Source organism: Pogona vitticeps, chromosome 5, assembly GCF_051106095.1.
Source record: "Pogona vitticeps strain Pit_001003342236 chromosome 5, PviZW2.1, whole genome shotgun sequence".
Taxonomy (NCBI): Eukaryota; Metazoa; Chordata; class Lepidosauria; order Squamata; family Agamidae; genus Pogona; species Pogona vitticeps.
Window position 1 is genome coordinate 103,295,125 of NC_135787.1, and position 27,110 is coordinate 103,322,234.

Sequence of the window (27,110 nt, forward strand, 5' to 3'; positions counted from 1 at the left end):
GTTCCCTGGTGATAAACCAACTTTACACCAGAACAATTTATGAAGTTTGCGAAGATTCTCAGTTATCCAGGTGAGGTTATCTGGAAGGTGAGTCATGGCAAATGGACTTCTTTCTTATTAGGCTGAAACATTTCACTACTCATCCAAGTGAAGAAGCTACGTGGAGTAGCAAAACATTTCAACTTAATAAGAAGTCCAGTTGCCATAACTCAGTTTCCAGATAACTTATGAACTTGTTAGCTTCTGAGGTTCTGGCCCGATAACACTCTGTGCCATTAGCAGTCACCGCCTCAAGCAGGTCACCCCACCTAACCCGGATGATATGTGCCCCCTACTTAGAACATGAGTTGTCACTACTTTATACAATTCAAGCAAACATGTATTTGACTGTAGCTGTCAGGTAGCTCAGACCCAGGAGTAAGTCCCGCTGGTTTAAATGGAGCTTGCTAACAAGGCTTAACTTGTGCCAGGGTTTAGCTCCGGCACATTTTTAATGAAGAGACTCAACAAATAAGAATACCAGAGTTCATATCTAAGTGCAGGATTACTTTCCTTCAGAACTGGTTAACTATAGACAGTCTCCAGTGCACCTTCATGGTTAGGAGACCGGGCGACCTTTCCAAGCGGACTGGAATCCAGGCTTCATTTTGTTCTGCAGGAAGGCATTTTGCTCGCAAATGTACAGTAGACGCACAGAAATGAGGGCCTAATGGGAAAGGAAATCCTTACCTAGCCAGGCTTGTGCTTCAAAACTGGGTTTCAGGAAACCACACCCTGGCGGCAAATCAATCCTGAGGCGGCCTCTTCTCGAGTGAACCCAGCAGGTCTTCCTGCCCGGACAACACGCACTTCGCTCGGCCAGGCCAGCTGAGGGGGAGGGAGTCTTGCCGCCCACCTGAAAAAGCATGGAAGGAAGGAGGCCCGAGGAAACCACCGAAATGTCTGGCCGTTGTTTCGTTTCTCTGCTTCCCCCTCCTTCAGGGAGTCATGAGCACCCCGACGCCGAAGCCCCTCTGGAACTGACGGAGGAAGTCAGAAAAGGGCCCCTGAACTTACTAGGCGCGCACCTGCAGCCGGAGGACCCTTCCTGTCGCCTCCCCCCCCCCCCCCGCTCTCTCTCTCTCTCTCTCTCTCTCTCTCGGTCCGTCAGTCCGTCTCCTGGGGCTGCTGGGACTGAGGAGAGGCAGGAGCGAAGTGGGACTGTGACATTCCTCTGGGAAGGAGGAAGCCAGCCGCTCTATTTACATATAGTCACACAAGCACGGTTACTTTGTTTGTGAGGCAGCAGCCTCGGGAAATCCCTTTCCCGCCTTTGGCAGACAGCCGGACTCAAGCGCTGCCTTCTTGGTTGGTCGGTCCCTGGTAGGAAAAAGAATGGCACTCGGTTTTTCTCATCCTCTTCCTTTCCTAATTCTTTGCAAAGTAAGAATTCGGGGGCGCGGGGGTGGGGGTGGAAGAAGCTACCGTCGTAAAGTTCAACTAGAGTAGGGCGGAGGATTTCGTTTCATTTTATTGCATTGCTTCACTGCGTGTTTACGACTTCATGATCAGTACTATGTCTATATTTGTATTATTTATTGCTCAGTTCTTCAGGCTTGCTACATTTCCTTGTGAGTAGCCTGATCTTCATTGGAGCGTTGTAAAATGTAACAAGAACATTTTTTTAATAAAAACATACACAAACATGCACAGGCCAATTTCGGCTGCATTCTCTTTCCTGTTCTAGTCTTGTTGCAGACCTGAAATTAGTTATTAATTCCCAGTAAGGAACTTGGTTTCTAAGATTTCTTGCTTCTAGGGCTCGGTGTCTCTCCAAAAAGTGCAAAATGGTATTCAACATGTCCAAAAGATCTCTTTCTTTTCTGGATGCGTCACCTGTCTGCTTGTGCTGCAGATTGCAGGCAACTGTAGATGGTAGGCTACTGAAGACAGGCATCTGCTTTGTCTTTTGCTTTGTAAAGCAGCATTTCATTATAGAAAGACATTTGCTTGGGAAAATGAAAGCTTGTAGTGCCCTCTGGGGCAGGCTGGTCTGCCTATCAGCAGGAAACACACACAGCAGCAGCGTTAGCAGCATTTTCTCCAATGACAACCTCACCGTTTTCCAGTTCTCTTAAGGAACACATACATATGGTGATATTGTGTGTATGTGTTTACATACCTGGCACACAGAAGTCATCACAATTTAACGCAACCATTTGCAGACACTTTATTCAGTGGCAGAAATTGGACAGCATCATGATCACACCAGCCCTGGATGTGGCAGCTTTAAACAGTGACATCCTTTTGCATCCAAACTAGTCTTCGAGGTTCTTTCTTCAGCGACTAGGTCCTTCTCCTTCCTGTGCTTCTTTTCCTATTTATTTTATCTTGGATAACCTGTAAAAATGTATTTTCTCTGCTAAACTTAGTCGCCATTTGGCCACATTATTAATGTAATAACAGTGCTTCATCATAGTTGTGATTGTAATGATCAAGAACTGAGACCTGCAAATAAATATTGTGGTAGTGTGAATAGAGCCAGCCTGTTTGTCCTTGGGCAAGCTGCAAAGTCTCAGAGCATCCCAGGAAGCATGGAACGGTAAACTACTGCTGAGTCTTTTCCTGGAAAGCTCCAAAAAGCATCACCAGAAGTCAGAATTGGCTTGATCGCAATTTTTTAAAAAAATATTCCCAATTGAGCATTACATAATGGCTGAAATCCAGTGATGTAAAGTTACAGCACATAAGGATCATGGCCTTATTTTGATAATTAATCAATTCTTCCACCCACCCCCAAGTTCCTTAGGCTTCATTGAGATCCCTTTAGTCCTGAGGAAGCTTTTGGGGCTGTGGGACAAGGAGGAGTCAGAAATGTCAAAAAAATCATTGCCATTGGTCCACTGTAGCTGTGGAGACCAGTAGTGGTGATTTTCAGACCTTTAAGACTTCCTGTGCCCGTCCCAGTGTCTCCAAAGGCTTCCCCAGGAACAAAGGGATCTTAAGGGAGCTTTGGAAATTTTGTTGGGTGTGGGAGGATACGAAATGTTTAAGTGCAAAAATACAATTGATTATATAATCAGACTTGTATGGCATGATTTTATATTACTGCATTTCAGCCTATGTGTTTATTGTTCTGTTTGTCACTGTATCACCATACGTTTGTTGTAGCAGTCTGCTTACAACTGATCAAGCCTGCATCCTTGTTGCCTTGTTCGGTTAATTGGCCTTAGTAGGCCTCTCCTCTCTGAACTGATCCTGTTCAGCTTTTTTCCTCACCATTTCGGAAGGCCTGGTCTTCTCACATCCTCTTTTTACCTCATCCAACCACTGATCACTTTTTTTGACCACTCCCTCTTCTCCAGTTAAACATTTCTAGTTATGCTGGAAGTTGTTGAATAAAACTAAAGATTTACTTTGCTTCAGAGGGGTTGGGTGTGAATTTAAGATTTTCATGTGCTGAGTCCAGAATACCCACCACTAAGACAAAAGCACCTTTTCAGTATTCTTTCCAGCACGAAACCGGGGACCTGTGGTTCATGGCTTTTGGGGAAGTGGTGAGAAGAGGAGAAGGAAAATTAAATACACTATATTTCTTCCCAAGGTCTTTTTCTGATGTGCAAGGTAGTATTAAGACAGCTCTGCTGTTGTTTTTAAACAGATTTTTAATAATTATAACTTTTCTGTGTAATGTTGAAGGGGTAGGAGGAGGAGAAAACTTTCAAAACAAGTTTCAGGAAAAAATATAACTCAAGTGGCATGCACTGTCCTGCATAAGGGACTGAAGCAGGCTGTTCCTGCCTAACCCTATCTGTCATTTCCTTTATATCCCCTTCCTACTCCATTGAAACCTTGACATTCTTTACATCCTAATGTGCACAGGTCCTTGTTCAGCTTCTTTAAGAAATTTTACAAACTGTATTTCAAGTACAAGCCTGCATATTTCTATGTATCGGGTAAAGGTGTGCTAAGCTGTATTTTATTTTAGGTGTCCCTGTTTTACTGCTCCAGTTGATAAGCCCTGAACTACCTGAATCCACTATTACAGAGAACAGCTGTGTTCATTTTTGGAACTGTTATGCATAATCTGTTTTTTTGGAATGGAATCAGGATCTGTTGTTGTTTTTTTAAATATTGCAAATGACATTGGAGGTAGAACTGGAGCTTGGAAACATTATGGTGGCCATATGGGCTAGAGGATTCTGTGAGTAGCAATTTTAAAAAAGTAACCTTCCCATACTCTAGATAGAACTGATACATTGAAACAAACACTGCCTATTATTTTGATCCGACCAAAAACAAAATAAAAAGGAAGACAACAATGTGGCACTGAGGATCAAGTCCACTTCCTCAGACATAAATATGTAAAACTTTGCCATGAATCTCACTCCTCTGTCTGAGGAGGTGGGCTTGATAGCAGTTAGTCTTTAAGGTGCCACAACATTTTTGTCTATTTTTATTTTTATTTTGTTTTTGGCCTGATATGCTAGCAAAGATTAACATGGCTACCTCTTCTAAAACTATTCCTATTGGACCCATACTATCCAAGTTATTTTTGGCACTGGCGCAGTACCTGCCTCATGGACGATATGTCAGTGCCTTCATAGGAAGTGACTAGTTTAACAAAGAAAATAAAGCTTCCTGCTGAATGAGAAATGACTTTTCTGCAGTCCCATTCACATCAGATTCTCATTCTATTCATTCACAGCATCAAAGAAACAGGCTTCGAGCAAAGTTCCAGCCTTGGGACATATAAGAATTGTTCAGTGTAATTTACTCTGTTAAGGTTGGCAGAGAAGGAAAAGCTGGCATCTCCCCAGAGGGAGGTTTGTAATTTTTTTTTTTGGTCCCCTCAAGGGATGGCTTGAAACAGAATAAATCAGGTAAGCTGTGACATCTTTTAGTACTTTTTAGTACTTATTTTGTTGGGTTTCCCAGCTGTGAAAATAATAGTCTCATGATTAGATGTGTTACACAGTACACAAGGATAAATATTTGCCTTATTTAATTCACAATTTCAAAAGCTTCCCATGCTGTTCACATGAACATGTAAGGAGTTCTCATTCTCTGTCATAGTCAAGTCTGGAAGTTACTAAAAGGGATATAGTTTACATATTCAGCAAGATCAAGCAATGAAGTTTTCTTTCTTGAACTGTATCACTTAACATGATAGCAGTAGATGAATAGAATGGGGGATTGCTTGTCTGAATATTCCTCCATTCAGTGACCATGTAATTGAAGTGGGGGGGATTTTTCTTGTTGAGGACCCACATTTCAGCCATACATGAGGTTAGAGCCAGCAGTAGATGGGTCCAGTGCAAGGAAGCATGGCAAAGGTAGAGCATATTCTTGTACTTAGAATAACCATCAATAGTGACATTAATTTGTTATTATTATTCAGAAATGTAGGAATTATTTTCTTAAATATTTGGTATTTCTGTTTAACATTCTAGTTCCCAAAATACTTTTGTGAAAAGCTTTTTTTGCAGGAGAGCATGGTGGCGCTGTGGGTTAAACTGCTGAAGCCTCTGTGCTGCAAGATCAGAAGACCTGCAGTTGTAAGATCGAATCCACGCGATGGAGTGAGTCCCCGTCGCTTGTCCCAGCTCCCGCCAACCTAGCGGTTCGAAAGCATGCAAAATGCAAGTAGATAAATAGGTAACACCTTGGTGAGAAGGTATATGGCGTTCCATGTCTAGTCGTGCTGGCCACGTCACCACGTGTCAGAGGATTGTCTAGGGACAAAACGCTAGCTCTGTGGGTTGGAAATAGAGATGAGCACCACCGCCTAGAGTCGGACACGACTGGACAAATTGTCAAGGGGAACTTTTACCTTTAGCTAGTAATAGTACAACCTCAACTTTGAACAGAAATCTATTTTGAACTAAATATTCCAGCTCAGAAATTTATTCCAGGCGAGACCTGCCATCCATACTCTCGTTTTTCACTAAACTCCATTGCTACTTCTTATTTTAAAAATTATCACAGTCTCCCAGACTCCACCTTTCTGTTGTTTCGAGTTTGAATAGATGTTCCATTCCAGAGTTAAGCTTTATTGACCTTTTCTTTCCCAGATCAGGTGGACAAGATTCTTTCTAAGGAAGAAGGTGACCTTTCAAGGCCTCCCAGAAGAGGCCCTCCTAGATATTCTGAGTTGGGTCCCCAAGAAAGACCTGATACTCAACTGCTGACTGCTTTGCTCCTTATGGAGAAATCTGGTGGACCTCCCCATCCTTTGAAAGCACAAGTATGAGCATTTAGGCTTCTACCCAAAGACGTCTGGTGGCCCCATCCAGGATTGGAGAACCCTCTGAGTTCACCATAGCATGCCCCACCTTGTCAAAAATCCTTGTGGGAAAGAGGATATGGATTTATTTTATTTTATTTATTTATTTGTTCTATTTATATCCCGCCCATCTGGTATATTTCTGGGAACTCCATGGGACAGACTGGTTCATCCTTTCCTGCAAAATGTCCTTTTAGATTGAAAAAGCCACATGGATCTCTCATCCCCCTCCAGATGTACAGAGATGCTTTGTACTCACTTGCCCAATCTTAAGGCAAGGGATCAATTGTTGTTGTTGTTTAATTGTTAAGTCATCGCAGACTCTTTGTGACCCCTTGGACCAGAGCACGCCAGGCCCTCCTGTCTTCCACTGCCTGCTGGAGTTTGGTCAAATTCATATTGGTAGCTTTGGTAACACTGTCCAACCATCTCGCCCTCTGTCGTCCCCTTCTCCTCTTTCCTTCACATTTTCCCAGCATCAGGGCATTTTCCAGGAAGATTTATCTTCTCATGAGTTGGCCAAAGTATTGGAGCCTCAACTTCAGGATCTGTCCTTTCAGTGAGCACTCAGGGTTGATTTCCTTTAGAATTGATAGGTTTCTTCTCTTTGCAGTCCAGGGGACCTTCAAGAGCCTCCTCCAGCACCACAATTCAAAAGTATCAATTCTTCGGTAGTCAGCCTTCTTTATGGTCCAGCTCTCGTTCCATACATCACTACTGGAAGAACCATAGCTTTGACTATGTGGACCTTCGTCGACAAGGCAACGTCTCCGCTTCTTAAGATACTGTCTCGGTTTGACATCACTTTCCTCCCAAGAAGCAGGTGTCTTTTAATTTTGTGGCTGCTGTCACCAGCTGCAGTGATCATGGAGCCCAAGAAAGTAAAATCTGTCACTGCCTCCATATCTTCCCCTTCTATTTGCCAGGAGGTGATGGGACCAGTGGACATGATCTTAGTTTTTTGGATGTTGAGCTTCAGACCATTTTTATGCTCTCCTCTTTCACCCTCATTAAGAGCTTCTTTAATTCCTCCTCACTTTCTGCCATCAGCGTGGTATCATCTACATATCTGAGGTTGTTGATATTTCTTCCGGCAATCTTAATTCCAGCTTGGGATTCCTCCAGTCCAGCATTTCACATGATGTATTCTGCATATGTTAAATAAGCAGGGAGACAATATACAGCCTTGTTGCACTCCTTTCCCAATTTTGAACCAATCCCTTGTTCCATATCCAGTTCTAACTGTTGTTACCTGTCCCACATTTAAATTTCTCAGGAAATAGATAAGGTGGTCAGGTATTCCCATTTCTTTAAGACCTTGCCATAGTTTGCTTTGGCTCAGACAGTCAAAGGTTTTTGCATAGTCAAGGAAGCAGAAGCAGCTAATCCTAAAGGATGAAGGCTACTCAGATGGGCTGATGGATGAGACCAGACCCAGACTTGGTTTTTTTTGTACACTGGTTAGGTAACTGTGAACTTCGTGTGAACATAATGTAGGCAGATTATGGATGACATGACAGATTATAATCTGACATAATCTGCATAATCTGACATGGATTCAATAATGTCATTTAAGATGTTTGTATTCTTAGTGGGGGATTATTAGTGGGTGGGGAGTGTTTGGGGATTTTTTACGTGTGGGTGTCTGTGTAACTTTCGTTGTATGGGTATACTATGTATAAACTTACAATGACAATAAATTTATTTTATTTGATTTGATTTTGATAGGAAGCCCTCAATGGTGGTACCAGGTTTTATGCACCTTTGATGACTACTGTCCAGCCATCTGCCACATTGATGTAGAACCTAAGGCCAGCTACTGCAAGGGTGGTGTGTAAATAACCAACCCTAGTGTCACGATTGACGTAGAGGCACCAGGACCAAGAGAAGAACACCCCAGAACAAGCACTCCTCTTTTACAGACTTACCTTTTCAACTGCCTTTGTTCTCTTGGGCAGTTTTTCAGGCAAGCTGCCTGGGTGGGTTTTTTATATGGACTATTGTGCCTTACTGCTTTGAATGTGTTTTTGATGCTGCTTTTCTTCACTGTTTTTAGTTTGGTATCTGTTTGATCCTTTTTATTATTTGTATGCTTACTGTTTTTAGCTTTTAATATTGTCCTTTAATGATGTAAACCAGCTTGGGTTCTTTTTAAGGAGAAAGGTGGAGTAAAATATTTTAAACAAACAAACATGGTCGTTCCATATGCTGTGAGACAGCAATTGCATGTACACTTAACAGGGAGGCATAACCCAATACCTGTTTGCCGCATGCATATTTTTCCTGTCATTTCATCTTTGGGCCATACATTGCTCCTTCTAAATTCCAGATCAGTCAATTAAAAGGTATACGTTGATCATGATTTAATCTTCAGTGAAGGGTCTGATTTTAGTATGAGCAACTGAGATCTGGATGATTGCTGGGAGGACTCAACTTGTCCCAGTTCTATCTACAGCACCAATATAAGCTAGAAAGCTATCAGATAGAATGAGACAGACTGACATGCACACATACAGTACATATATTCATCTGTGTCCCTTGCCATGTGGCCATTTTGAGTTCTGAGTTTGAGGCATGGTGAAGTCAAGATGTTGAGCAGAGGTCAATAACCAGAGTCTTCCCAGTGATGGTAAACCAGGTAAAGGGGGGGGGGGGTCCAGAGCCAAAGTCATGCAAGCAACCGAGAATTAAGTTTGTCCAGTTGTATCAAAAAGGGAGATTCCAAGATGTATAATCAAACAAGCCCAAAATTAAACAAAGCAATTCACCTTTTTTTCGTGGGGAAAATTATTTTTGGTGGGATTCATAGGAAATTGATAAGGTCCAGGGGACATAGAAAACAGGCTTCAGGACTGCATAATTGAGGGCTGTCAGGGTGGCACCTTGTCCACCCATATTCTAAATTGTGACCTCAAATCCGTTGCCTAAAAGAGACTTCCTTTCCTCATGATCAGCCCACCAGTGATTATATCTCATTGCCCTTTGGAACACGGCTAGCCCAGTTCATGGGACTTACAAGCCAAAGTGCCAGAGGCATTTATTTTCCTTTCATTCAGATCTCCTCCTCTGCACACAGTCAAAACTACAAACAGAAACTGCTCTTTCTTGCCTCTCTGATCTTATAACATCTTTAAACACGTCGTGCAAATGAGCGATGGATCTCATCCAGGCAGTTGGGGAAATGGCAAGGATCCAAGAAGGCCTGCATGGCGTGATAAAGGGAAACTGATTGCAACCATCAAATACAACATCACTCATCTTTCCTTCTGGTCTATCGAACAGTGGTCTTTCTGAAAGAAAAGATAAAGACACTGCTTGTATTTACCTTTTCCTGAGGATATTTTAAAACACATTGGCCAGCATCCTGTTGTGTCTCAAGCTTCCCAAAAGCAGGTTCCCTTTCCTCCACCCCCACTTTCAGCAAAGGCAGCTGGTGAACTGTAAGGAAAATATTAAAAGTTTTCAGATCAAGGCCTTAATCCGCCATTTGAAATTCACAGAGGCATTAAGTCATTATTTAAATGAAAAGCTGCCTTTGTCCGTTCATATATTTTCATCAACAAAAAAGCAAGATGGTGATAAAGGGAGGATCTATGCATTTCTATTTATATGGTAATTGACTGGTCAGGGAATTTTGCCTTTTATTTTCCTAGGACATGCTACATGTCAATTAAAATGATGTTTTAGCTACCATTCTAATGAAACTGGGCATCATTAAGAAATCATTTATTCCATGTAACCACTGATGGAGAAAGGAGAGGAATGAAAGTCAAACATTCTTTGCCGCCATCATGACAACCAGTTTTTGCTTTAACCTGCATGGGATGGTTGTAGCCCATGTTCCTTTTTTCCCTTGTAAAATGCCCAGTGATTTCCCCTCCCCTGACTGTCAACATGGTTGTAAATAGAAATAAGAATGTTGCTTGCTTTTCGGTGTATTTGCACACTGAGAACATTTTAAAAAATGTGTCTCAGCCCCTTAAACTGGTGTGTGTTCTTTTGCTGTTGTCACTCCGGCTTGATTTTAATAGAGAAAACATCTTCAGAGAGTGCATTTGCAAGTGAAATTCCATCAAGTTAAAAGCTGTACTTCAACTCATCATAATGCGTACAGATGCAAAGGCCAGTGATAAAAACAAACAAACTAAACTGTCATTAAAATGGCCACTGCTTTTTATTGTGATAGCAAATTCAGACCAAAGCTTGGATAAAAGGTAGTTTTTGGGGACTGCAAGACCAGAATCCCCAAGCCAGCATGGCCACTGGGTATATTGGCTGGGGAGAGTAGTCTGCGGAACAGTCTGAAAAAGTAACTTTTGGAAGTCCTTGAGTTTTTGATTGGGAAGGGATGGTATAGGGACAGAAAAAATTCTGGGATACCAGGAGTTACTCAGAGAGAGAGAGAGAGAGAGACCACAGCACGTTCTCCAGGCCTGCTTCTTGCCAAATCTCCAGTTCTTCCTCCATTCATTTACTATTCTTCTTGCTCCACGTGACACATACACACAAACACACACACAAGCTCTCTCTCTCTCTCTCTCTCTCTCTCTCTCTGTGTGTGTGTGTGTAGGTATAGCAAAATTCTATGTGTGATGTGCTATCTATGATGGCTACCCATTAATAAATGAAAATCACTCCAGATTTTTCTGGGCTGTAGTCATCCTACTGACATTCATGTAAGTGTGAAGCAGCTGCAGGTCACTCTTTTTGTGACAGTGTTAAGATGCCTAGTAAATTAAGTCAGGTAGATAGTGTTGAAAGGTGCAGAGATTCAGCCCCAGATTAGATGAGGCACATCCATTCTGTCAATTTCTAAGCTATATTTGGAAAACGGAAGTTTATTTAGTGCTGCTGCTTGAGTCCAGGCTCTGTGCGAAAGCAAGGGGTTTGCTGTGTTCATTGCTACGAGAAATGCTGAGTGGAAGAATCAGCATATAGATGCAAAGGCCAACACAATCCAACCCGGGCATCAATGGAAGTTAACTGATAATTGATGGGCTGATGTGTACACTCAAGTCGTACAGGCTGTTAATAGGAACTGCAATCACAGCAAATTGGCTTTGCGGTCAGCCAAAACCAATCTGCTAGTCTCAGCAATGCCACTGAATGAATTTTGCTCCACATGCTCAGGAACTTATGCCAAACTCAAGTGCATTCATACCAAGAATAGTGGGCAGTAATTACAGCATATGTACTGTGTTGCAAACCGTACTTACTCATGCCTAAATTATTCCTATTGTTAAGATTGCTACCTTTGACTTGTGGCAGGTTCCATGCCCTGAAAAGCTGGCCATTTGGCAGAAAATAAGGAGCTGCAGGTTTCCTGGACACAGAAAGGGATTGATAGGGGAAACTAAATTGGTTGCATTTCTGCCTGTTGTTCAGCTACCCATCACTCATTAGGAAAAAAGGAGGCAAACAGTTTTTTTCCATTCCATGAAATTCTGCTATATATATTTTATGCTCTTTATGTGCAGTGGCTATAAATTGACAAAGGGTTCATTTGAATTTTAGAAACATTCATAACATGCAACTGGTTTCTGCAATGGTCAGGTAATTGAAAAATGCTGGAAGATTTTGAACCCTATCTTACATGTAGAGAACTAGCAGAGATGGGAAAATTGGGGGTGGGGAGGTGTTGAACTACAGTTTCCAGAAGCAGCATATTCTGGGAGTTGTAGCCTAAGGAAGTAACTTTTCCCACCTTTGTAGCTGGGTAAGTTGACTGGCCACTGGTCCCATCACCTCCTGGCAAATAGAAGGGGAAGATATGGAGGCAGTGACACATTTTAACTTCTTGGGCTCCATGATCACTGCAGATGGAGACAGCAGCCACGAAATTAAAAGACACCTGCTTCTTGGGAGGAAAGGGATGACAAACCTCGAGAGCATCTTAAAAAGCAGAGACATCACCTTGCCGACAAAGATTTGCATAGTCAAAGCTATGGTTTTTCCAGTAGGGATGTATGGAAGTGAGAACTGGACCATAAAGAAGGCTGACCGCCAAAGAATTGATGCTTTTGAATTGTGGTGCTGGAGGAGGCTCTTGGAACCTATCCATTCTAAAGGAAATCAACCCTGAGTGCTCACTGGAAGGACAGATCCTGAAACTGAGGCTCCAATACTTTGGCCATCTCATGAGAAGAGAAGACTCCTTGGAAAAGACCCTGGTATTTGGAAAGTGTGAAGGCAAGAGGAGAAGGGATCAACAGAGGACGAGATGGTTGGACAATGTCACTGAAGCTACCAACATGAAGTTGACCAAACACTGGGATGCAGTGGAGGGTCACAAAGAGTCGGAAAGACTTATCAACAAAACAACAACAAAGTTGACTGGATTCCCAAAGAGCACCTTTTCTCTCTCTCTCCTTTCCTGAAAGCGACCTTTTTGATGACTGCCGTGCACCCCAGTGACCCCTGTGTGTTTTGCCTCTCACACAAGTTCACCTTTGGGCACGACTTGTTCTTTTCCCCTTTTTCGCTGCCACCAGAGGATATTATCCTCACTATATCAATTATGAGTCTCACAATCTATTTATGGAGTAATAAGTAAATCACAGAAGAAAAATCATGGATGTTCTAGTATCATTCATTCATTAAACATAGATTTGATTACTTATAAGCTTGCTTGTACTCATTTACTTTAATCAAGATCTCAGTATTTTCTGGCTGTCAATGTACTTCTAATTCCTTTTAACTCTTTAATATACATTAACTAACCAACTGTCCAATATCTAGTCTAAACACTTCACAGTCTCCTCCCTAACTGTCTAAATGCTTCACCTTCTTTTTCCTAATTCCCTCTCTGTCACACTCTGCCTCTTTGGCACTCCCAGTTCCCTTGACTCCGCCCCTCCTGTCCTGTCATAGGCCCCTGTATTAGAGCTCTAAAATGACTGACAGGGGTGACATGTGGGCTGTCCGCCACAATGACCTTTCACAACGATTTATAGCAGAGTTTGGAAAAGGGAGTTTTTTTGCACTGAGGCTCCCAGAATCTCCTAGCCAGCTTGCAGATTCTGAGAGCTGCAGTCCAAAAAAACAAAATTAACATTCTGATTTCAAATTCATTATCCCAGAATTGGTTTTCTATAGGGCTGGGCTGAAGACAGGTGAAGTGGAGGATGGCACTAGCTCAGTATTTCTACTTAAAAATGTACTCCAAGGTAGCTGTGATTTATAGCACGTTCCCAGCACTGAGAACCAAGTTCTGTGGAATGAGAGGATGCCAAGGGGCTGGAGTTATCAGCAAGCTGCACAGTGCAATGGCATGAGAGCATCTTCCCTGCTGCTGATGCAGCAGCAGCCTATGGCTGGTGCATCAGGAGCATCATGGCATACTATAACCACAAAAAGCCTTGGAAACTGCATTACGGTGGGTCTTGCAACACAATGTTATGGTAGTGGAAGAGTGGTACAACAAGCTCCAGACCATCTTCTTTTGTCATATTATCATATACATACCTACTATAACACACATATAAAACATCTCTCTCTTCCCTGTTTGCCCCTCTTTTCTATTAATCATCTCCAGAGCTAATACTCTGCTTGAAATATCTCTCCTAAAATACAGACATCCATAACAAACAAAACCTCTAATAAAGACTCAAAATTACTCTGTCTGACTGGAATCATAGGTATACTTTCCTGGGACTTTGTTTTTTAGCCAGTGATATTCAGCTAGGGAAAATATGTTTTCTAACTAACTAAATGTTTAATTAAAAATGGAATGGAATGAGAAGCAATGTTACAATTTCCACTGTTATTGTGGAACAGGAACCCCATCAAAGAAAGTGAAATGAATATGTAGCCCATACTGGCTTGCTTACGTAATTCCTCATTTCCCAACTTCCATGTGCTCATTTTTCACTAACAATAATAATGTTGAAAGCCTCATGATCACCTCACATTGTCATGGAGAAGGACTGCAGCAGTGGGATTATCCCTCACCCCCAGTCCTTTGTCCATCTAAGGAGCCTATTCAGACCAGGGAGAAGTGAAACCAACTTGGAGGATATATCAGGGATCTCCTACCAACTCTCTTCAGACTGAAGAAGCTACTTGGATGAGTAGCGAAACGTTTCAACTTAACAAGAAAGGAGTCCAGTTGCCATGACCTAACTTCCAGATAACCTCACCTGGATGACTGAGAATCTTCAGATATGTTGAGGAGCTGTTCATTAACAGCTGAACAGGGCTTCAGTCATCATAACATCTGGTGTTCAGAATTTGCTTAGAGATGAGTGCCTAGATCCACATCCTTTGCCAATGCTTTGTTCCCATTTACCATGCCAGGTCTAAGGCCTACTTGTAAGCAGGAAACTCTCCTTTTCAGACTCAATGCTGGAACTGTAAACAAAGTGCCGATGACATGGGGCAAGACTAACCGCTCCCTTCAAAGATGTTCAGAACATTATATTTCATAACAACTGAATAGGAGCAGATTGTTTATGGAGATCTACTCAAAAGTTAGCGCACACAAAACATCAGTCTTACAATGAAGTGGATCAGGAAATGGCATGAAAACAAGTCCCATTTTCATCAGCAGGTGGCATAGCCCACTCCACAGATAGCTAACAATGGGGAACCATTTCTTTTTGCACAGTGGTACCACAGCTGCATACACCATTCCAAGTCTATTTCTCAGCACAGAACGCACCAGTTGTGTGTGAGTAGCTTGTCTCAACAACAACAAATTTGCAAATATCCAGCAGAGAATAACTATTTGGTGGGGAACACACTGTTTTCCCGAGGCTCTCTCCCTGTAAGGAGAAACAAAGGCAAGACTGAGAAAGAACAGTAGGTTAAAATTGTCAAATTATTTTCGCTGCCAGCACCACTTTGTAATGCCATCCTTGTTGGCTGTTGATTTAGAGCCATTTCCTCATTTGTCACCAGCAAAATGCTGTGCACCCTGTTGAGCTGCAACTTGGGCTGCTTATACAAAGGATACAAATGTAGCTCAGAATTATTTATCATTCCCAAATGATGGAGTCATCTAGGGCCATTGGAGTTTAATACCGACCATATAGCAGTTATTTAAAAACCAGCCAGCTATCTGAATAAAATAAAATTCAGCAGATTTATGCTTATTTTAAAGTAGAGTTTCAAAGCTTCAGACCAAATTTCCTGTCCTCAGAAATGCCAACCCACACACGTACTGCCAACTGGGTTGCCAAGCCAGCACATCAACATCCGATTCCATGAGTTTCAAGAGCAAAACCTGAGACCACAGATGGGCTGTTACACAAGGATGAGAGCAAAGGTGGGAGGGAGAGTTGAGCTGGCTGACTCTGGGAACAGGTATGAGGGAGTCCATGTAAATGGGTTATTCAGAATCTTGGTAAAATCCAACTGACTAGAAAACATGTCAACCCAGAGCTGGGGAACGGGGACATTTTTCAGTGACTAGATAAGCAGCAGCTGCAGTGATTGCCACCACTCCCACTAAGACTTGCATCCCATAATGCCCTACAGCATACATGACACATGGGACATTTTTCCAGGCCTTACTCTGTTGCTTGGGATGGTGGAAGGTTCACCGCCAGCCCACAGAGAATGGCTTCTTTCCTCCCCTCTGGCCTTGTGCTACTGCTACTGGGACTTCTTCAACACAAGGGCTACAGAATGGTTGGGGACTTTGACTGCAAATGGCAGGATAGGGCAAAATTCAGTCAGAAGCTGCCTCCCTGGCACTGTCATTGGTGGTTTTATGGTACCCTGATGCTGTGCAGCCACAATAAACTGTTCTGTCAACACCTATGAGCTGAGCCAAGTAAGCCTGTTGGCAATTGGGAATGGGTGCGGATCAGTGCCCAAATGTTAAAGCCACCTCACACACAAAGTCAGATTTATTGTGTGGCCTCTGTCTCATTTCAGAATGGTTTGACCCTAACAACATGCCTAGTCTTAACTAGGGATGTGCCATTTGGATTTTATGGACTCCCAATTCCCAGCATTTTCCAAGAATTCCTCAGCTCACAGATCAACACCTTCAGACACCTATATTCACTCATCTGGAGAGGGGCCTAGCTCAGAGGATCCACAGCTTTACTTGGACCTGTCTCCTGTTAAAAAACAAAGCTGCGCTGGTGCTGCCTATGAATCCCAGGGGTTCCTGAGTGATGTAGTCTCACTGCTTATTGGACTATAATTGAGGGCACCTCCCAGGAAGCCCTCAGGTAGAACTCCCAGGTAGCACTGGGGCAACTTCCTTGTTTTTGAAAGTATCAATGAGCATGCTGTAGTGTGTTGACTCCTCCCATGTCATAATATGGCATTTCTGGAAGACTCCCAAGGTAAAGAGGTCACAAATGCAGTTCTTTCCAAATCACATCTAACCACGCTTTCTGCATAGTTTCTTATTGATGTTACTTTAATATTCATCCCACTTCTGCAAGAGATGAGATGTTCCAGGAATCTCTGATCATCATTTTTATTATAGTATAATGGTGTGACAATAAGCAACCCCCCCAACCCCAAAAGTGGACCATGCAAAATGGAAATCCATCCACCCCCCTCCTCCAACACATAGTACCAGGTGTTTTGGTAGAACTCAGCATCCAGAGGTTAAGAAGTTTAGGGTTTTTTTTTACTATAAATATATAAATCTCCCAGTGGCCATGCTGGCTGGAGAGTTGCAGCTTACAAGCATAATTTTCCCAAACTCAGCCTGTGTCTCAATAGGCAAAAGATTACTGTCATGGGACGGACCTTCCAGCCATGGTAATGCACTGGCTTTGAATAAGACTTGCTCTCTCAATGCCACAGCAAAGAGTCATTGTCATTTCAATTGCAGTTACTTCATCTGCACTATATGTGGACTGTTCATAAAACAGTTTAGTCTTTAGGGAGTCTTTCAGATTTTATATCCCTCCAGATTAACATTCCCTTAAATCAAGGGAGAGTGAGAGAATGCAAACACTCTATTCTTTCTTCCCTTGAGATCTCTTCCTGCCAGTATACTCCTTGATGCAATTTCTGTAATAAAATGCTTAGTCAATCAGTCTCCCCCATACCATTCTTGAGACCCTAGTATTGCTGTGCTGTGTTTGTAGATATGCACTTCCAGAATCTTAAAAAAAGCCGATACACCCTCATCCTGCAATGAGACAACCACATATAGTTTGCCAACTGTGGAATCTTCTAGATACACAATTTATTTCGGCCTAAGAACTGGGCTTTGCCATGACTTTATCAGAAATCCCCTCAACATCCAAAATATATTCCTTGTAGTGCTTCATACCAGTTGAAAAGTTTTTCAGATTATTACCATACCTTCACTCTGACTAGAAGGGGTGGAGGGCGCTCCAGTATTGCAGTATAGAAACAGGAAGCAGTGAAACAGAGGGGACCAAAAGGTGAGGACAAAAGACGCAGACAGCAGAAGGGAAGGTGGGGAAGGCAAGGGAACAAGAGATGGAGTGTTGTGTTTGATATGGAAATGACAACAAGTATCAGCAAGCATGCTGTAGTGTGTTGACCCCCTGCAAGTCACGATATGGCATTTCTGGAAGACCCTCCAGGTGAAGAGGACACAAATGGAATCCTATCCAAATCCCATCTAAACATACTTCCTGCACAGTTTCTTATTGATACTCTTTGGATGCTCAATCCACTTCCCCAGGTGGTGAGATGTTCCAGGGCTGCCATGCTTCCAAAGGTGTTGAAATCTCTGGGCATCATTTTGGCTATAGTGTAATGGTATGATAATAAGCACTTCTAGTTGGCTAATGAAAGCAGGAGCCCTGTTAAATATTCCACAGCAGAAAGAATTCAAGCAATATTTATTAAAGTAAGCATGAATATTACTCATTAACAAGAACTTAAGCTGTAACCAGGTTGTGGGAACTCCATCTGGAAGTCCACTTCACTGCATCCAAAGGACAAGTGAAGAACCCTGTTAATTTCCTGAATGTTAATTTTTAAGAATACTCATTTCTACTTATCTTACACTGTTGTTGTTTAGTTGTTAAATTGTGTCTGACTCTTTGTGACCCCATGGACCAGAGCACGCCAGGCCCTCCTGTCTTCCACTGCCTCCCGAAGGTTGGACAAATTCATGTTAGTAGCTTCGATGATAATGTCCAACCATCTCCTCCTCTTGCCCATTTTACACTAAGTCTAGATAATTGTATGCAGATCTCAAAGCTATAAATTAATTTAAATGATATTCATCATGTAGAGTAGGACCCCCATATCCACAGGGGATTGGTTTCAAGCCACCCCATAGATGCTGAAAACCACAGATAATAGGGAACATGATGCATAACATGGTAAAAGAAATAACACACAACATGGTCTATGGCCCCCTCTAGTGGCTAGTTCTGGTAACTACATAACAAAAATTCATATTTCTAGCGTTTTTTTTTTAAATATTTTTTTTATGTTTTCAGACTGTAGATAAGTGAAACCACAAATAAAAATCCATAGGTATGGGAAGCCTACCATATCTAGACTCTTCACAAGCTAATATCTTTAAGCTTACTACAAGTCCATTTAGGACAAGTCTAGTAAAAGTGAGTCCTTGACCAAATTGAATCTGAACCATTTCTGGAGGCAAAAACATTGAAAATGAGAGTGTCCTAATCTGGGCCCATCACAAGAAGAAAGGATTCTTCTTGAAAAGACAATGATGCTGGGACATGTGGAAGGGAGCACAAAAAGGGGAAGACTAAGTACAAAACGCTTTGACTCTCTGAAGGAAGCCACAACAGGCGTGAATTTGCAAGAGCTGAGCATGGCTGTTGAAGACAGAACATGTTGGAGTTCACTCATTCATAGGGTCATCATAAGTTGATAGTGACTTGACGGCACAAAGCAACATCATCATAATCAGCAACAACAAGTCCATTCTAGAAGATAACTACCAACACAATGTTAATTTCCTCAAGAAAGACTAATTGAGAAGTAAAGCCTATCCTTTGGTTTCCTGTGCTCCTGGGATTTCTGGCAAAGTGAAAATGTGTTACCAGCACGTCATAAATTGACTACAAAGCAATTAATTTCTTCCCTATCAGTAGGTTAGTATGGTTTTTAATGTGTTTTTAGTATGGGCGGGGTATAAATCAAATAAATAAATAAATAAATAAATAAATTAGTCAACTTTCATATAAGATTTTAAGATGCTAGATTTTGTAGCATTGATCTGATATTAATATAACTGATCATGGATATGAAAAAGGATGACCAGAGCTCCAACATAGTTGAGGCTTCCTTAGGCCATGAGGATTATTGGAATTCTGGATTATTTGAGTGAATTCACAAATGTGCAAGTTGACCAAAGTTGGAGGCACAGCTCAAACATTTCAACAGACAATGAACTCCTTTGCTTTTGCCTGAGAGACAACACCCATGAAATGACAGACACACACCTTTCCACCAGATTTAGTGAGCCCTCACTGCTCTCCAGAACTGCAGCCTGTTCTTTCTTTTCCTTTCCATAGACACCAGGATTATACCATCCTTAGCCAGGAGGAGGAGGAAGGTCTCCTTTTTGCCCATTCAGAAGAGAATTCTTTGCAACTAACTCTCATGGATACAGCTACCTTGGACTGTTAATACTCCTTTGTGAAGTCCTTTGTAAATAGTCAAAAGCTCCTGCTTCTGGCCAGGTATTATCTTAAAACAATCTATGGTGATAGCCCAATCCCAGAAAACTTAATTATCAAATCCATTATGATACTATATCACATTACTTCAACAGGGAATTACTTCCACTGAAGTAACAAGAGTGTTCCTAGATATACCAAATGGAATTTGCTTAATACTGTAACTGCATACATGGTCACAGTCCTTTAATATTTGGACTAATTTATAGAATTAATACAAATCCATGTTAAATCTTTTTTTTTATTGTATCATTTCAGGGTTACATAATGGTTGTTAAATAATTTAAATATGTTTATCACCTAACACATATAATTAAATGATAACAATGAAATAAAAGCAACAACAACACAAAACTAGCTTGTCACAGAAGACGACAAGCTAAATATTTATCCTTGACACACTATTTTTCTGTGTGCAGGAACATTTGTTTTAATGGAAGGCATACTCCTGCAATAAATAGTGTTACAGTCTAGAAAAAAGTTTTATCACTTGCTTGGTTCTGCTACCTGGTGCCTTGATTTTAAAGTGGTGATGCCTTCCAGTGACTAGCATGGATAGTAACTGTGCACTGTTTAAGCTAAAGCCATAGCTGTCACAGGTACAGTGGAACCTCAATTTACGAACTTAATCCGTATTGGAATTGTGTTTGTACGTCGAAACGTTCATAAGTCGAAGCAAATTTTCCCATAGGAATGCATTGAAAACCATTTATTCCATGTACATGTTTACATGGCACATACATGCATGAGATCAGTTTGAATAAGCCCACATAGCTCACTTTATCCCTGGTTTTAATCTAGGATATTGAGCATATTGCCTGGACTTACACAGTACAGCGGAAATCTGACTGCCAATTTCAACTAAAATAAATCTATTGCTGGATGTTCAGTCAACATTTATGTAAACTGTTTTGATTCAATTGGTCTACTCTAATTGAGACTAACAGTTGGTATCGGTCCACTGGAGTTTATGCATGTGTACTCTATTTGCTTTGCAGTATAGCTACTGTTGTTTGTTGGTTTTTTTTAATGCTGTGAACGACTTGGGCATTTTCATGTTTCTTTAATGAAAAGATGGGAGAGAAATGTTTTCAGGAAAGAAAGATATTAAGGCGATGTCCAGCTGTGACTGTCCTTTGGTGTCAGATATCAGACAATACAGTGGAAAAGTGGAGATGCGTGGCCATACCCAATGTGGGGGATATTCTGTTATTATATATCATTCAATCCTGTCCCAAAACATGATAGATGTGAGGCTGGTCAATAAACATGCTAACAAAAAAATAATAATAAACAGAGAAATACAGTCATGTGAAAAAATAAAATACACCCTCTTTAAATTCTATGGTTTTACATATCAGTACATAATAAAAAAAATTTGGTCCTTAGCACTCTGAAAGTTAGGTAAAAACAACCTCAGATTAACAAGACATGACATATTACATCATGTCATCATTTATTTTACAATAATAAAGTCAAAAAGGAGAAGTCCTGTGTGAAAAACGAAGTACATTTATGATTCAGTAGCCTGTAGAACCACCTTTCAACAGCCTGTAGAACCACCTTTAGCAGCAATAACTTAAATAATCATTTTCTGTATGATTTTATGTCTCTCACATTGATGTGGAGGAATTCTGGCCCACCATTCTTTACAATTTTTCTTCCGTTCATTGAGATTTGTGGGCATTTGTTTATGTACAGCTCTCTTAAGGTCTCACCACAGCATTCCAATAAGCTTGAGGCCTGGACTTTGAGTGAGCCATTGCAATACCTTGAAATCTGCAATACACCCTCCCCCAGCCATTATTTTGCAGATTTGCTGGCGTGCTTGTCCTGTAGCATGACTCAATTTTGGCCAAGCTTTAGCTGTCAAACAAATGGCCTCCCATTTTCTCAGCAGTGTACCAATGTGTTTCTGATCTTGGATCAAGGTGGTTGAGTTAGAACCTAGATCATGGTATGGTACTTGTGGTCCTCCAAATTTTGAACTCCAGCTCCCAATACCCATGGGCAGCATGACCAATGGCCGGGGAAGATGGGAGTTGCAGCCAAACAGCATCTGGAGGAAGGTCCTCCACTTCTTGTTTAATCAGTTATTAAGCGGGAACATGGTATGAAATTTTGGAATTACATGGTGACGCATGTCTGTTACATCTTGCTTGGATTTCTGTAATGAGCTCTATGTGGGATTGCTTTTGGAAAATGTTCAGAAACTCCAGTCAGTCCAAAATGCTGCAACCAGAGTTAACAGGGACTAGTTAAAGGGAACATATAAAACCCTGTTAGAGCAGCCCCACTGTGTGCCAAGCTGTTTCCAGGCACAATTCAAAGTACTGATTTTAACTCAAAAACCCTTAAGAGCAGGGGTGTCAAACTCAATTTACATGGGGGCCGCTGGAGGCAGAACCTGGGTGAGGCTGGGCTGCATCAGATTTTCTGCCAAATGGAGCAAGAGCCCGAGGAAGCCACCCAGGAGTTTCCTTAGCCCGTCTGGGGCTTTGAGGAGAAGGAGGGGCGAGCGAACCCTCATCGCCAGTCACGACCCCCTCCAGGTCCTTCTTCATTACCACCACCACCACCACCACCACCACCACCAGCAGGGCGAAGAGGTGGAGAAGGGAGGGAGTGCCGGCGGCCGCCTAGCGGGGAGGAGAAGGGAGCAACATAAAAAATTTAAAAACCATCACAGAATTCGACTTGCCAAAGGAGAAAAGCCCCCACCTGTATCGCGTGGCAACAGCTCGGGTACTCGGGGAAAGGGGCCGGCAGCATGCCTCGCTTGCCGGCTCTCCCCCAAGACAGCACCTCTTGCACCCTCCATCTGGAACTGCAGCCAGCCAGCTGGCAAACAGGCGGGCTGGCTGGCTGGCAGGCTGCAGTTCTGGATGGAGGGTGCAAGAGGCGCTGTCTTGGGAGAGAGCCAGCAAGCGAGGTAAAGCTTTGTTTGACTCTTGACAGCAGAAGACGCGTGGGTGCTTTGGGGGGGCAGACAAGGCGGGGGCCACAAACTATCATCCAGCAGGACGCAAATGGACCCCAAGCCGCATATTTGAAACCCCTGTGCTATAGGTTTCTTTGGGCATTGTTGGGAAAATATGTCCTGTGATTTAGGAAGGCACAATTTTCCTAACCAGCCTAGACATAGGTCAGAATCCTCCGATGTCAGAATGAGGTCACAATCTGGTCTGTATCTCTGCAAACTGAGAGGCAGTTAACAATCAGGTTGAGCCTTCATCTGGTCAGGATGGATCTTCCTGTTAGGTCACGTTGAGGGTCGAAGGTGGGCTTTATGAACTGTTTACAGCTATGGTGTCTTAGTGGATAGAGCTTTAGGCAGGAATTTGGGAGGCCCTGAGCGAAGAACCTAGAGGAGTAAGGAGGACCTTAAAAATAAATTTGTTCTGAAAAGCTTCAAGGCCCCCTTATACTAATAGATAACTACCCATTTTCTTTAAAGATGCTCCTGAAATTATTAATTCCTTATTTTCAATTAAGCAATTGATAGGGAAAATATGTCCTGTGATTTCAGAAGGCTTTTGGTTCACACTATAGGTTTCTTTGGGTAATGTTGCGAAGAGTGGTTGTGATGCCAGAGGTTGGGAGTTGGATTTCCCCCTGTGCCTTTAGGGAGGAACAGCTGGCCTTTGTCCCTTTGGACAAGCTCATCACATGCCAAGCAGGGCTTGATAAAGTTGCTTTCTTTGAATGTAGCTCCCACAATTTTCCTAACCAGCCTAGCCATAGGTCAGAATCCTCCGATGTCAGAATGAGGTCACAATCTGGTCTGTATCTCTGCAAACTGAGAGGCAGTTAACAGTCAGGCTGAGTCTTCATCTGGTCAGGATGGATCTTCCTGTTACGTCGATAGTTGAAGGTGGGCTTTATGACCTGTTTACAGCTATGGTGTCTTAGTGGATAGAGCGTCAGGCAGGAATTCGGGAGGCCCTGAGCGAGGAACCTACAGGAGAAAGGAGGATCTTAAAAATAACATTGTTCTGAAAAGAGTCAAGGCCCCCTTGTCCTAATAGATAACTACCCATTTTCTTTAAAGATGCTCCTGAAATTATTAATTCCTGATTTTCAATTAAGCTATTGATAGGGAAAATATGTCCTGTGATTTAGGATGTCACACATCAGGTAACGAGTGATCCCCAAGGTTTGGGATCTGTTTCTTTGCTTTTCTCCTGGAAGATGGCTTTTCGTTCACAATATAGTTTTCTTTGGGTATTGTTGCAAAGAGTGGTTGTGATGCCAGAGGTTGGGAGTTGGATTTCCCCCTGTGCCTTTAGGGAGGAGGAGCTGGCCTGTGTCCCTTTGGGCAAGCTCATCACATGCCGAGCAGGGCTTGATAAAGTTGCTTTTTTTGACTGTACTTCCCACAATTTTCCTAACCAGCCTAGCCATAGGTCAGAATCCTCCGATGTCAGAATGAGGTCACAATCTGGTCTGTATCTCTGCAAACTGAGAGGCAGTTAGCAGTCAGGCTGAGTCTTCATCTGGTCAGGATGGATCTTCCTGTTACGTCGATAGTTGAAGGTGGGCTTTATGACCTGTTTACAGCCATGGTGTCTTAGTGGATAGAGCGTCAGGCAGGAATTCAGGAGGCCCTGAGCGAGGAACCTAGAGGAATAAGGAGGACCTTAAATATAACTTTGTTCAGAAAAGCTTCAACGCCCCCTTGTACTAATAGATAACTACCCACTTTCTTTAAAGATGCTCCTGAAATTATTAATTCCTGATTTTCAGTTAAGTTATAGATAGGTAAAATATGTCCTGTGATTTAGTATGTCACACAGAAAGGTAACGAGTGATCCCCAGGGTTTGGGATCTGTTTCTTTGCCTTTCTCCTGGAAGAACGCTTTTGATTCACACTCTATGTTTCTTTGGGTATTGTTGTGAAGAGTGGTTGTGATGCCAGAGTTTTGGAGTTAGATTTCCTACTGTGCCTTTAGGGAGGAAGAGCTGGCCTGTGTCCCTTTGGACAAGCTCATCACATGCCAAGCAGGGCTTGATAAAGTTGCTTTCTTTGACTGTACTTCCCACAATTTTCCTAACCAGCCTAGCCATAGGTCAGAATCCTCCGATGTCAGAATGAGGTCACAATCTGGTCTGTATCTCTGCAAACTGAGAGGCAGTTAGCAGTCAGGCTGAGCCTTCATCTGGTCAGGATGGATCTTCCTGTTAGGTCAAGTTGAGGGTCGAAGGTGGGCTTTATGAACTGTTTGCAGCTATGATGTCTTAGTGGATAGAGCGTTAGGCAGCAATTCGGGAGGCCCTGAGCGAGGAACCTACAGGAGAAAGGAGGACCTTAAAAATAACATTGTTCTGAAAAGCGTCAAGGCCCCCTTGTCCTAATAGATAACTACCCATTTTCTTTAAAGATGCTCCTGAAATTATTAATTCCTGAATTTCAATAAGGTATTGATAGGGAAAATATGTCCTGTGATTTAGGATGTCACACATCAGCTAATCAGTGATCCCCAGGGTTTGGATTCTGTGTCTTTGCTTTTCTCCTGGAAGTAGGCTTTTGGGTCATGCTATATAGCAGGGTCTCATTCTAAATTTACCTGGGGGCCGCTGTAGGCAGAGTCTGGATGAGTCTGGGCCGCATCAGATTTTCTGCCAAGCGGAGCAGGAGCCTAAGGAAGCCACCCAGGAGTTTCCTTAGCCTGTCTGGGGGTCCGAGCAGGAGTAGGTGCACGTGCACCTCATTGCCAGCCACCATCCCCTCTGGCTCCTTCTTCACTACCACCACCATCATCACCATCAGCAGCAGGACGAAGAAGGGAAGAAGGGAGAGAGTGCTGGCGACCGCTTAGCCGGGGGTGGGGAGGACACGACGGAATTTTTTTTGAAAAAGTCACAGAATCGCCTTACCAAAGAGAAAAGCCCCGATCGCTACCCGTGAAATTAAACAGAATGGGGTGGGCCTCACCACAGGTGCGTGCACACACATACACATACACACAGAGAGAGAGAGAGAGAGAGAGGTCTGGCAACGTTACTCTGAGGGCTTCCCTCAAATAAAAGGCACACTCAGCAGCAGCAGCTACCCCCACCATGACTGAGGAGCAGACTTTGCGAGGCAAGCCTAGGCAGCCTCCAGAGCTGAGGCGGCTGAAGGAGGATGATGATGAAGCACTGCTGGGCACTGAGGTGGCCGTTGGCCGGCCCGTTGGGGGTGCCGAGAGAGAAAGAGAGCCACTTCCCTGGAAGAGTTGCAGCGGCGGCAGCCACTGTTGGCGGCTTGGAAGCGCTCTTCTTCGAAGATGGGAGCGAGCTCCGCTCTCAGGCATCACTCGGCGGTGGCTCAGGTGCTCGTGGAAAAAGACCAGCAGTGCGCCTCGCCTCCATCCAGAACTGCAGCCTGTCAGCTGGCAGACAGGCAGGCTGGCTGGCAGGCTGCAGTTCCGGATGGCGGGTGCAAGAGGCACTGTCTTGGGGGAGAGGCAGCAAGCGAGATGAGACGAAGCTTTTTTTGACTCTTGACAGCAGAGGACATGTGGGTGCTTCGAGGGGCAGGCAAGTCGGGGGCTACAAACTATCTGGTGGGCCGCAAATGGCCCCCGGGCCGCATGTTTGAGACCCCTGCTTAAGAGCCTGTGTCAAAACTATCTAAAAGACTGTATCTCCCTTTATGAGCCTACTTGGGTCTCAAGATCATCAAGAGGGGCCTTCCTCTCAGTCCCACCACCTTCACGGGTGCGCCTGATGGGGACTCAAGAGAGGGCTTTCTCTGTTGCTGCTCCCAGACTTTGGAACTCCCTCCCACAGGAGGCTAGGCTGGCCCCATCCTTACTGTCCTTCTGCAAGCATGTGACCTTTCTTTTCAGGCAAGCTTTCCCTGAGTGACTGGCTGCCTGAGTGGTTTTTAAATGGATCATTCCATTCTGTTTTACTTGTGTTTTTATCTTGCTCTAAGTATGAGTTTTAATATATTTATTTCTCTCTAAGACAGTGATTCCTAACGCTGGGTCCCCAGATGTTTTTGGACTAAAACTCACAGATACCTTCAACACAGGGCAATTGGCAAACAATGTGGATTTCTATGCATAAATTTATACTGAGGACCTCAATTCAACCAGCACAAACAAAATTCTTTTATTCTGGTTATTTCCTGAGAAGCATTTGGATAATATTTTAAAGTTATGCTGATGAAAAGAAAAAAGACAGAATAATCTCACACTGCATTTGAACCCCTCCCCCCAAAATCCTCAAGAAAATGGTCCCAACCA

At 42.9% G+C, this 27,110-nt stretch overlaps 1 protein-coding gene and 1 long non-coding RNA gene across 8 annotated transcripts in view; one reads left to right on the forward strand and one right to left on the reverse strand.

Moving 5' to 3' along the window:
- ARHGAP8 (Rho GTPase activating protein 8) overlaps positions 1-1,138 on the reverse strand; it is a 119,711-nt gene extending 118,573 nt beyond the window's left edge. For 4 of the 7 annotated variants that reach the window (XM_078394189.1, XM_078394188.1, XM_073000873.2 and 1 more), the window contains exon 1: positions 730-869. The gene's annotated coding sequence lies outside the window, so the exon portion shown is untranslated. Of the gene's footprint in view, positions 1-729 lie in introns of all 7 variants that reach the window. The other 3 variants (XM_078394186.1, XM_078394187.1, XM_078394185.1) reach the window with 3 other exon arrangements.
- A 114-nt stretch (positions 1,139-1,252) lies between these two features.
- LOC140707440 (uncharacterized) lies at positions 1,253-17,828 on the forward strand. Its single transcript, XR_012087503.2, has 3 exons — positions 1,253-1,362; positions 4,688-5,656; positions 7,994-17,828. It is a non-coding gene; the product is annotated as an uncharacterized LOC140707440 (long non-coding RNA).
- The last annotated feature ends 9,282 nt before the right edge of the window (positions 17,829-27,110 follow it).